The sequence below is a fragment of the Numida meleagris genome, chromosome 11 (genome assembly GCF_002078875.1).
Source record: "Numida meleagris isolate 19003 breed g44 Domestic line chromosome 11, NumMel1.0, whole genome shotgun sequence".
In the NCBI taxonomy this organism is placed as follows: domain Eukaryota; kingdom Metazoa; phylum Chordata; class Aves; order Galliformes; family Numididae; genus Numida; species Numida meleagris.
Window position 1 is genome coordinate 7,525,710 of NC_034419.1, and position 13,236 is coordinate 7,538,945.

Below are 13,236 nucleotides of genomic sequence, written 5' to 3' on the forward strand. Positions count from 1 at the left end.
ATTTGAACGAAAGGACTGTGTTCTTATAGAGTTTTGATTTGCCTCCTTGATACTTCTTCAGCGTAGCTCCATCATACTAGCAGCTACAACAAAAAAAGGATTTGTGACTATGAAATAACTCAGAGGTGTTTCACGGAATTAATGATCTGGTATAACAGAGTCTTTCATGGTCATACAATCACTCTATCATCTGTTAGCCTTCTTATTAGGAGGGAAGTTGTGCAGTCAAAAGCTTTCAAGAACAGTTCTGGCATGTAGCATAGCTTGCTTTGGTCCAAATTCTTCTTTTATGTGATTTTGAGAAAGTTGAACACAACTCATTTTCTGTTGTAGAATTTGTATGCTACATCCAATGTTATAGAAGGAATAGTACACAAGTAAAGGTTGAAAAGGACATCTAGAAAACATCTGGTCCAAATTGCTTTTGAAAGCAAGGCCTTACATGAGATTATGCAGGGCCTTGTCAAGCTGAGACTTGGATATTTCCAGCAAAGGAGCTCCAAAGCAGCTCTAATGTCTGCTACTTTCTAGCAGCCGTAGTCCTGCCTCTAACTTTTAGATCAGCCTTTTTGTCCCTAACCTTGTACCTTACATATGTTTTTTACACACTACTCATTTCATATGCCTGCCTGGTCAATGTTTTTTTATTATTCTATTGGTTCTGCATTCCTCTCAGTCCTTCATGCCTTCTCTGTCTCTCAAGCCACTCTCATCCTCTGCAGTGGGCATCTTTAACCCCTTTTCCTTGGCCTGAGAGAAGAGATTTGATTTTGAAGAAGAGATTTGATTCCTGTAAAGGAAACTGCATATAGAGCAGTAATGATTATTATTGCATTCTTTGCTGAATTGATTCTGACACCATTCAAGATACCCAAAGAAACAATGAGTATTGTGAAATGGTGATGAAGAACATGGAACAAGTGGCATTCTGTAAATAGATGTGACTCATCATCTCAAAGATACTAGGATTATTGTTGTGAATGGTAGATCGTATCGTCTTTGACTCTCATGAGGATTGATACATCATCCTAACACAGCCTGAAAGATTTCGGTTTAGCATAGAGAAAATCCATAGATGTAGATTGCCAGGTAACAGCCATAGTAAATGGCTTCAACTTTCCAAAGGGAGAGGAAGATGAATGTCAGGTTAAAGAAAAGCACTTCTCTAATCTTTGTTGTAGATCATATTTTTCTGCTGTTTTCCAACTCATGTATGTGCACACACACTGAAGAAACACAGAGACAGACCTATCTGAAATAGTACCATTGCATCATTTTAATGAAGACAGAACTAAATGTAAGAAGGGCAATTATTAAATACAATAATCCTTAGAAATGGTAGCCTTTGTAGCTGCAGACGCTCTGCTTTGTTCTTTAAAATAACAAATTTACCTCAGGTGCTTGTTGCTACAGACAGTTTCCCTCTGTCCTTGACATAATCCATACCTTGTAACAATGGTAGTCTTTCTCATGACTATTGGTTATATTACAGGAGGTATTAGCTATGCTGATATTGTGTTATGATAACACTTTTTCATGCTTTTAAGTTCTCTTCAGAATCTACATTTTTATTTTTGCTCATGAATTCACAGATTCACAGAATTGTGGGGGTTGGAACGGACCTTTGGGGATCATGAAATCCAACCCCCTGCTAAAGCAAAGAGTTCAAAGAGTTTAATTCAAAGTTTCTTTTTTTTAATGAGTTGTTCCTCTTTAACTAATGTTTGCTGACCAGGTAGGCTTGCAAGCTCCCACAGCACTTTCTATCATCTAATGGAAGCCTTGAAGAATGTCTCTTAACTGCCTCTCTTATTTTAGGTAAGCATTTGCTGCTATAATTGTATTATTTTTAGCACTTGCAGTATTAAAGAGATGTTCATAGGACAAGGTCACAGAAAGTTAAGCGCTGTGGGAGGTTCGGTTCCAACAATAATGCAGAGGTTGTTTTATGTACTCTGAATTGTGGTATAAGAAGTTATTACTCTTTTTAAAAAAATCTTCATGCTGGGTTCAGATTTGGAAACGTATGATTAAATCTGTCGATTTGCTTTTCATGTAGATGTAGCCATTTTTTCCTCACACTGAGAACTCTGAATACATGTATTTTGTAAACAGAATTTTCCCTAACCTATAATCCATATCCTGTTCCTATTGATTAGTAATAATACTTTGGTTATGACAGAGAAGTCTGATGTGGTGAAAATTATAGTTGTGAAACAGGTAGATTTGCCAGAAACAGAATAACTCATGAAATCTACTCTACTTCTGGCCTTTTGAACAACCAGCAGGATTCCTTTCAGTTGTCTGATGTGGTGCAGCAACTGTGTTATTGTGACTGCTTAAATTAACTTGTGCCTTGTTGTAACAGGATACATTTCCCATTGCCCATGGTAATCCAGCCTGGTCAACTCGTGTCCTGTCCATGTGTGCTGGTGGGGCACTTCAGTGTCTGCTTTGCCAGAATATACTTTGTTACGTCAGTTTATTGCTTTCTGCTTTAAAGGAATAGTATGTACAAGAATCATCTCTTTTTACAGAACACTGTGTGAATTAGACTCTAGCAGAAGGGAAACAATTTAAATACATATATCAAATACTTAAAGTCTGTAAAATTCTGGCTACACTACATGTCAAGTCCAGACAGACATGATTATATGAAAAAAAAAAAAAAACATTCCCAAAACCACAATAGACAATTCCTGTACATTCTCTCCATTACACTTCCTTTCCTTCTGCTTTTGGATGGGGGGGTGTAACATTTACAGGGAAATGGCATGAGCTATCTCCTTTGGATTAGTAGCATGACTGAACTCTTGCTGGAGACCCAAACACAACTCAAGGCAATGCAAACACTTCTTCATTTTGGATTAGGATACAAACCAATCCTTTTCGTAGACTAATCATGGAGTACTGTATCTTGAATTCCTCATGTTTTTCTCTCTACAAAGGCAGTCTTTGCACCCAAAGAGCTCAGGACCCTTTCAACTTTTGTGGTGAAGGAACTAGATTTTCAAAAGTAGACAAAAATTAGAGGAAGGCATTGGATCCTATTCCTGACCACCTTTCACAAGAGAAGTATAAGCCTATGGATCAAATCAAATTTGGCTTGAAGAGCTTTTTAACCTTAATATTTTGGCCATGTCTGCCCATGTAGATTTCTTCAGATGTCTTATTGGTTAGGCAGGATAAAGGAAAAGCAATAACAGTCAAAGTTTAATGACATCGAATCCTGATTATCACAATGGAGGCACCATTATTATCCAAAAGTTGCTTGTGCCTGCTTTTGGCAGTCATGAATTGTTCATTAATAACTCTGAAGGTGAGAAACAACATTTTGTAACTCCAGAAATAAAGAAACCAGTAGGCAGTTTGATTTTGTATTTTGGATCACAGAATTGAGGGGAAGAGCCCATTCTCTTTTCTTGTTTTACCTTACGTAGATACATCTGGTACTTGTTTATAAAATACATAATTAATTTATGAAACACAGTGCTGGAAGTTATCCTTGGGCCAAAAATTAGTAGGATTCATACATAATCTGGAGCCATAGTTACCTCATGGGACAAAAGAAGAAATCATTTAGAAGAGATATAAACTTTCACTCTTAAGGGCTTTAATCAACAACTAATGATACACGTTATGGAGAAAAACCTTTCCCTGTGGGCAAGGTTTTCAAGGCTGTTTTTTTTTTTCCCCCATAATTATTATTTAAGGGAATTTTTGCACCTTCCTCTGACACCTCTAGTTGAGGCCAGCGAATGAGATACAATAGTGGACTAGATGAGCTGAAACACTCTGCATTCAAGTGGGGGAAGGAAACGGGACAGTTCAGAGGGACTTACAGGCTGCTGTATCCAACAACCTGCAAACCAGCATAGTGTCTGCCACTGTGTCAGATGGTATCACTGATCATTGTAGGTGCATGGGGGATATCAGGACTGCATTCATCCCCAAACTATTCTTTTGGTTTGGACTGGAAAATCCTTTCAGCATTGATATCCAGCTCTTTGCAGGTAATCTGGAGACAGTTGTTTGGGTCATTCCTTTTCAGATTTTTTCACTTTTTTTACTTCACTAAGGGGATGCAAGACTTTCAATCCAGCAATTTGTAGTGATAGAATAACTCTAACATAATTTATTTGTTATCCATTTGGCTTATACTTCTTTCCCCATAAGTAAGCAGTATCTGAAGTTCAGAAAGGGTTACCTGGAAAGTACGTGAGCACCAGCCCTATGGTATACTTCAGTAGGTAGAAAGTTTATTGCAAGGGATGCAAGGCCTTATGAATGAGAAGAGGTGCAAAGAAGAGAAATGCAATGTTACTTTCCCTTAAATGCAAGCTAGATGAAGTCATATTTCGAGGCAGATTATGTGTCAGTAGGGTGTTTGTTCTGTCACAGGTAGGAGGGAGGGGGAAAAGGTTCAGACATCTCCTGATGAATGACAACTGCCTGTTATTACATGCTGAGAATCTCTATGTGAAGCTGAGAGATATCACTGACGTGATTAATTAATGGATTCATTTTGCTACTACTGTAAGGAGAAATGTACGCTACTTGACATGAAGGTAACAGAAATAAAAAGAATAAAACTAGGACAAAGAAAATGTAAATACGAAAATAAGGACAAGTGTACATTTTATTTTTTCTTGACATTTTAGATCCTTTTTGTCCTCTCTTAAACATGTTGAAATTGAGGTTGCTTTCACTGTACTTCACTCCTTTTCTAGGTAGCTTATTCATCTTACACTGAAGACAAAGTTATTTTCTAAATTTCTCCTTAGGTTTTGTTGTTGTTGTAGTTGTTTTGTTTTGTTTAACGTTTAAAAACAATTTCTATTCGTAGTCGTACCTCACCCTGGATTTAAACTTAAGGAAGAAAAGAGAAAATTTCCTGCTCTTCCTTAATGGTTAGAATTGGAAGGGTTTCTCTTGAACAATCTTGTGTAAAACAGTTCTGAAATATTCACAGTGTAGGAAGAAAGATTTTAAAATGTGGCAAATATTTCTGTTTCTTAAGCTGCTGTCGTGAATGGCTAAAAAATAAGAACTCATACTTCATTAATCCTTTTCATGCTTTTATTGCAGGACACTGCTATTTAAGTAAAATTCACTGATTAATGTTGGGATTTTTCATCCTTCAATTTTATCCAGTTGTACTGTTTGCAGACATGATAAAGACTTGGGAAAAAAATCATATAAAGGATACTGATGTTTCTGTTCAGAATTTGTAAGAGGGGCCACTGAGAGATCTTTTTTCTCTAAAAAGAAAGGAAGGAAAAAAATGTATGGAGAAGAAATGTCTTCCTATAGAGTGCATTTTATTAATGAGAATTACAATACTGGAAAATCTGGTGTAGATTAGCAAAGAACAGTAACAACAGGAACAGTGTATCCAAATGGAACTGCTTGGATAATTAAATTCCTTTAATAGGTACTGAAACTTAAACCTCTTGATCCCTCTGACGTAAGCAGTACTCTTAAAAGACATGGAACTTGACTCTAAAAGTGTAATGTGGGAGAGAAATATTGGGATGATGATTAAGGATTTCAGATACCCTGGGAGGAAATTTATGCAGGAATAAAGCAATATACATTTAAATAAAGCAACAAAAAAAAGGAACCAAACAGCAACAAAAACCCTGTGGCTATGAAATATAAAAATAAGCTTTAATAAAAGCCCTTTTATAGAGGCGTGCAGTTTATACCAGCAATAATTAAGCAACTTTATTGGGATAACCTAACGGCAAGTAAAGGAAACTAGGGATTGAAATCTTTAAGGAAAACCTCTTTTTCTCTGTTTTTATTCTCTTTCTTTCTTTTTGCTTTGTTTTGCTTTGTTTTGTTTGTTTTGATTTTTCATGTCCAGAATCACAAAAGGACCTCGTTCTATGGTTTCTTTTCTCATCACTAGAGTTTATTCAATAGTGATTCCAATTTATAAGTTTATGTCAAAAAGGTACAGTATTCTCATTTTCTTGACCTGGTAAAAATGCAAATAATTTGCTGAGATTTAATACAATTATTAGAAGTATCGTACCAAATGGCTGACATCCTGCCTGCTAGGTAAGGAGGAAAATGTTTCAATAATTTTGGCATAAATTTCAAAGCCCTGCCAGTCATAAGACTGAGCCATGTCTACTGGCTTAGGTTGCTTTGTTTGTTTTGGTTTGTTTTTGTACTAACCAAAATTATCTGCAGGCTTGTTACTGTGGTTTCTATTTTTCTGTCCCTTAAAATGCTGAAGGATTAATTTTCTGGGTCAAGCAAATGCATTAGTTGTTAAGATAACAGTATTATAACAGCACTTGAAAAGCCTGTGGGCAAGTATAAAGAAAAAAAATACTGTCTAAAAGTAAGTCATTACTTCTGAAGCTCAGGAAACATTTAAATGTTAGTCCCATCTTTTTATCTTCAGTGTTAGCATGTGACTTCCATTTCACTGAATAAGACTATAAGTACTCAGGCGGTACACATTATCATTTAATGCAATGCAGCATCCCTCTTTTTATCTAAAGGTACTTTTATTTTATTACCATTTAATTTAGGACATGATCTCAGAAGTTCCCAGCCTCATTGATCTTCTTCTGTCCAAACAGCTATAGCTATCTTGGTTAAAGTGAGCATATTTTGATCTTTATTTGCTTTCATTCTGTTCTGCACTAAGTTATTTTTGAACATAATGGCAGGGCTGACCTTGATTACTCATGTTTTGGCTGAAACTTTTCATCTTTTTCCCTTCTCAAAATGACAGTACATTTCTCAGTGTCCATTTTCTCTCCATCTCTGTGTTTCAGCAGAGTTAGAATAGATAAGTTCAAAGAACAATATTACTGGCTTCTCTGCTTCTGAAAGTAGTCATTGGGAGAAAGTAAGCCACCATTTTTAGAAGCTGAAGAAGTTATGCATTATGTGCCTGGTTTAGAGAACTAATCATTTCCATACCTCTGTTTTTAGTGTCAGTAAGATCTTAGATAGGTTTTCATTAGTTACTGCTACAAGCCCTCTTTCTCTAAACCCTCTAGAAAGAGGAAAAAACAGGATTCTCTCTGTAATTGTTAGTTTTTGATGGTTTGGGGATCTAATGATCCAAACATAGGCTTTGGTGAATGTTTGTATTTTGTGCAACTGAAAGGAGCTGTAATGTTCAATACAGGCTTTATGGAAAGTAAACACCTTGTCTACTCTACTAAATGCCCTTCGTTCATCATATTTTACATGCTGATACTTTTTAACTGGGATACTTAGTTCTGAAGTCTGCAGTTTCTTAAATTGGGTACATGAAAAATAAGTAAAATAAGTAGACCCCAGTCTGTCAGAAGGAGTCACACAATGCATGATTCTCTAAGTTTTGATTGCAACCTGGCTAAAATCAGTAATGCAGAACAACATTCCAATTTCATCACGGTGCAGTGCAGATTTGCATTGCAAAAGGTAAAAATCTATTTATCTCCAAACCTCTCCAATAGTATTTCATTACTATTGCTAAGGCATATTTTTCGGTTTTACATAATCAAGAGTTTGGGCCTGGTTGTTATGTCAGTTTACAGATCACAGTCTAATGTGCAACATGTATTCATAATACTTAGCTGTTATTGCTTTCATTCATAATATTGTAATCACTTTTTATAGAATGTAAGGTGTCCTTTGTTTCATTTCACTAACATGGAAGTGGAGCAAAGCACAGAAAGATAGGATAATTTGCTCAAGGTTGCACTGCAGGCAAACATCAGTGCAAGGAACAGAGCAGTCTTCAGACTCTCGGTTCTTAAGCCTCTGGACCACCCAATCTTCATAGATATGTGTTCTCTGATGGAAGTTTCTCAGAAATTCAGATGCCATAGGATAATATCCTTATGTATGAAGAATGTAATACATGAATAATGTTGTCTGTCATTTAATAAGAGATTATTTTATGAGACCAGTTAACATGTCTTGAGTGTGTTAAGCAATGGTAATGCTGATGTTTCCTGTTTTTCAGAGATTAAGATGGGTTGAATGATGGAGGGGTTCTCATGGTAAAAAGTCCTGCTGTAAATGTTTCTCCTGGTAATGTAATTAGGAAATATTGGCCTTGGTTAATGTAACTTAAAGAAAACATGTTGTCTTCATCAAATTTTTCAAGTTGTTAAACAGGCATTGCCTTGTCTAGAAAGAAAATGGGAGCGTATAGAGTTTCCATGGAAACTCAGTTAAAATGCTGATTTGTGGAAATGATCATAATCAGTACCATAATCTAATCTTATTGAATTAAATGAAAAAAAAACCTTAGTTAAGAAGTACTGAAGAACAGTATAAGAGTATCTCTATGCATGCAGAAATTATAGCCTTCTGCCTTTATAGATGCTTAAAAGCATGGAATAAAGCAGGGAAACTTCTGATAGCATTCTCATTTTCCTTTTATGTATAGTTTTACCATTTTTTAATATAAAAATCAAGATACAAATATTAATCTATGTAAATGTATTTTACCTAAGCTGGTAAAAGCTTAATGCATTTCCAGTATGTGTGTTAGATGTTTTTTTTTAATGAAGGGAAGGTGGGCTTTGCCCTTGGAGTAGGGCATACCTGCTCTGTAAAGTGAGAAAATTGTGATAACCTTTGCTTCCCTTATGGATATACTGAGAGATTTATTCATTCTGGAAAAGATTCTAGCATTCTTGCTAGTAAAATGCAGAGCTGATTAGTTTGACTGTATTAGAAAATGAAATGTTCTAGTAAATACATTGTGGCAACATTTTCAAGAGAGCCTCTGTAGTTTAGAGGTGCCTACTTTTTGCAAATTTGTGATTCAAAGTCATTCTGTTGCCTGCTAGTGTTGGAAGGAATGCAACAGAGACTTTGGGAGAACTCCCTGACATATAGTGATTGCAATGTGAGATAAGAACTGCAAATCCCATCAGTATTTGTCTGCCCTTCTAGCTGTATATGTCCTAACAGTTATAAAAATTTGGCCTTTGAAGACTGATTTTCATTCTAAGTCAATACCATCTGAACCTCTATAACAACAACATCATTTCTGAAAATTCTTGCCAAAAGTATTATCTGAATGGATATTTAAGGACTTTTTCTATTCCTATCATATGCTGAGCATCCCTTAACTTTCAGACTTCAGTGAGCAGTAGCAATACTCAACACATTTTAGGCATAAGCCCCAGTTGAATTTGTACATATCTCACAATTTAGTAGTGATAGCAGCTATTTTGTATTGTTTAATGAAATGTCTAAGACAGCTACCTTTCAGCAAACCTTCCTGATTCATTTTGAAGCTATTCCTTTAGAGAGGATTAGAGCTGGTATCTGTGCTACTGATTTCCTACAAAATATGAATTTATTCTCTTAAAATATGCCTTACTACTGCATCGAAAGCTAAATCCTACAAATATTAGGATATAAATTGTAGTATACTTCTTCTTGAAGCATCTGGATAATAGTTTTTGTAAAGTACAGCACATTTACACTGCTACTGTGGAAAACATGCCAGCACTTATTCTATTTTCAGGAGTTAATAGCTCACAGAGAAGTTCAAGAATAGTCATAACTTGGCACACGGATCTCAGACAATGAGGAAATTTTAAAAATCAAGAAATCAAGAATTTTTTTAAAAAATCCATTGGTGTCTTCATTTTATCAGTCTTAATAGTTTTGACATTTAACAACATTTAACATTTGTTGCTTACTTGGACTATCCTTTAAAAGCATTTATTAAATATGTACTTGGCCACAGATAAGTCAATAGATTGCTCTTTGTATTTTGCAACACCCAGGAGTTGCAAAATGATTCATTTATCTAATGAAGCAAATAAGCTCTTGGCTACTTTTTAGCAATGTGAAAATCTCTCTCGATTCATGAATATTCAGAAGATCAGACCTAAGCAAATATTTCTGCTGAAGGCTATAAGCTTATCTAGAAATTCTGAAGATGCTAACTTTTTCCTAAAATGTGATGCGACATAAAATAGGAAGTTGTTACTCTGTTCCTGTTCCTCAGTGCCTGACCTGTTAGTTGCACTGTTTTCCAGTTCTCATACTTAAAGAAAATATACGTGTCTTTCTCCAAAAGAGGTAATTCCTAAAAGGAATAATTAATATATCTTGACAGTTTCATAACAGTTGCAGTAGAATTTCTACAAATGTAATATAAATAATATAGCTAACTAAATGTGAAAGTATTCAGATCATGGCCAATGTTAATCCAGTTCTAGAAAATGAATAAATTTTCATGAGAAAGCATGCTATCTGTATATTTTACCGTTGCTTTTACAATTGTTCAGTAAAGATACAAACATAATACAGGGGGTTGCAAAACCACTCTTAGTGTTTTCTTTATACTTTTGAATACAGAATCCATAATGGAAGTATTTCTAATGTGTTACTTGACTTTAGCCTTACAGCAATTCTAAGTAATTTGATAATCACAGCGTAGTGCAATTTGTAGAGAATGTCACATTATAACTCAGTCATTAAGGAATCCAAGTCTTATTTCTAGTGATGTAATGATTTTGATAAAATGTTGGTGTTTTCTTAACCAATATGCTAAGCCTGTTTGCCTAGTAAGATTTTGTATATTCACGGTAGCCATCCTGAAATGCTGGAATTCCAATCTGGGAGGGATAGACCTCTTTGGAAATAAGAGGAATAACATTTTTTCCCATTTCTGAAGTCAGTCTTTTTCACAATGCTATAATTTGTTGATAAGAACTTTGTCTTTCAGATGAGTTAGGTAGTAGCCAGGATCAAATCTGAAAAAAGAAAACATTATCAAAATGTGACCACAGCGTATTTTAGTTAAAGCGGAAGCTGAGAGCCTGACATCTCCTAAGAGAATCTGGTCACAGCCTCCAAGAGTTCAGATAAGGATCCTAATTTCTGGATGTTTTTCTGAACTCTGAGTCTCTTGAGGTTCATTAATTGCAAACTTGAAACCACAGCTTTTTGGCTGAGATGTGAAAGAAATACTGGCTAAGCCACTCTACCTATTAAGATTAGGACTTCAGCTGTGAGAAATAAAACTACTCAATCCACTCTTTTTCTTTTTCTTTTTCTTTTTCTTTTTCTTTTTCTTTTTCTTTTTCTTTTTCTTTTTCTTTTTCTTTTTCTTTTTCTTTTTCTTTTTCTTTTTCCTTTTCCTTTTTCTTTTTCTTTTTCCTTTTCCTTTTCTGTTTCTGTTTCTGTTTCTGTTTCTTTTTTTCTGTTTCTGTTTTTTTTTTCTCTTTACCTTTTCCACTTCTCTTTTCTTCTTCTAATGCAATGAAACAAGTGTCAGTAGGTGTCAGATATATTCTAAAAATCACAGGGAGGATTCTCTAGACACCAGACAGGGCTTAACCATGCCCTACTTCACTCTCTTTAAATTGTACAGTTTAAACCACTTTTATACTATCAATGTTCTCCTTGTACTTCTCAGGAACAAGGTATATATCTTTCCAGCAAAGTGCACTTAGTGTAATTTTGCATGCCAAGTGGTTACCTCCCTCCAGAAATATGAAAGATTTTTTTTTTCCTGGAAAAATTACAAATGCATTTCCAAGTAGTTCCCTTGAGCTGTACTCTGGGTGCACAGAGTTTATCATGGAGTAAAATAGTAGATTTTTTTGTGTGAGCCCTTTGTTACAGTGTTGGCAGCACAGCTACTATCTTGTAAAGTTTGAAATATGGTATAACTGTCTGAATGATAATTTACAGATAACCTGTTTCCCTCCAAGCTCCTCAGTGAAGCCTCCTGAAAAGGCAAAAAACTTTCAGTCAACAGTGTCTATATTTTTTTACATTTCCACTCAATTTATATCCTTTCTCCGCTTCCTCTTGCTCCTGCTGCTACTTCATTAGTCCTCCAGGAGGAAGATGTGTGTCGGGGAGTCAAAGGGAATCTGGTTTATGATGATGTTCACAGACTGCCCTCCACAGTTCAGTTTGTCAGGGGTTGGCTGCAAACCAAGCCCTTCAGCTTTCCCCCGTGGTTTGAGTTTGGATGAACTTCGGCCTCCCGGTAATCATCATCCTGCTCCCCTTTCAGCTTGGCCTCACATCAAGTTCCCAATATCTCCTCCCTTTCTGCTTAAGCTTGGCCTCCAGGAAATACCAGTTGCCACTGCCTTTGCTGTATCTTGGGAATTTCCATCCAGACAACTACTTCCACCACTAATTCTAAACATCTTCTGAGAGAAAACAGTAGGTTTAAGATCAGTGAGTAAAGAGGGAGAGCTTAAACTTTCCATTCCCCATTTAAGAAGAATTTATACGTTTACATGTTGCATCCCAGTACACTTGATGGACCTTATGACATGTTCTGAAGACTGTATTGTCTCTCATAACAAAGCTCTGACACTGATTTATACTTACACGGTACTTAGAAATTTATTTATGTGTGTGCAGTCATCTCACTTCTTGAAAGCTAAAAAGATAAAGAAATAAATACCTATAATAACACTGATTTTTTTTCTAAATATTGGTTAGAAACCAAAAAAATCCCGATTATGAGATTATTTCTATTTTATGTTGTACCTAGGTTAATAAAATACTTGTATTTGGGAAAATCAATTGATAAGTTTTAGTAAGACACTAGCTCAAATTTTGGTGGAAAGGTATGTGCACATTTACATAGATTATGAATGGATTTAACATTAAAGCACTTTAAAAATAATTTTAAAATATTATTAGTACAACTTAAGAGTAACAAAATATACAGCAGGTACAAGTGATAGGTCTGTTATTTTTTGCTGGTTTGCTTGTCCAAGAACTTTCATTTCGAGCCAATATGGAGATTGACAGCATCTTTTCAGCTATGAAACATTATTTCGTGTCATTTTCAATTGAGGGGGGAAAAAAAACAACATACTATTTATCAGTGAAAAAATGAGTGCAGTACAGATTGAAAAGTTCAAAACAAGGAAACCCTGAGAAAATTCTCCATCGTACTGATTCTTGTTGTCCTTTTTGGAGCTGATATACTTCTGCCAAGCATTTTCAAGCCATTATTTGTATTGTTCTTTGAATTTCTTTTGTAGTACAGACTTTTCAGACACATATACTTATTAAATGCTAAAAGTTTGTTAGTTGCATAATAATAAATAAATAATAATGATATTTCATGAATTGTATCCAAATCCACATATCCAAATGTGTAAGTGATATTTAATTTTCTTTGGGTAAGAATTGTCCTTTGTTGTAAGACAAACAGAAGGAAGCAAACAATTACTTAATATTTTGGCCCAGCCTTTTCCTAATTAAAACTTA

At 35.2% G+C, this 13,236-nt stretch overlaps 1 protein-coding gene across 18 annotated transcripts in view; it reads left to right on the forward strand.

Moving 5' to 3' along the window:
- Nucleotides 1-13,236, forward strand: part of CACNA2D3 (calcium voltage-gated channel auxiliary subunit alpha2delta 3) — a 422,632-nt gene that overhangs the window by 358,733 nt on the left and 50,663 nt on the right. The window lies entirely within an intron of this gene.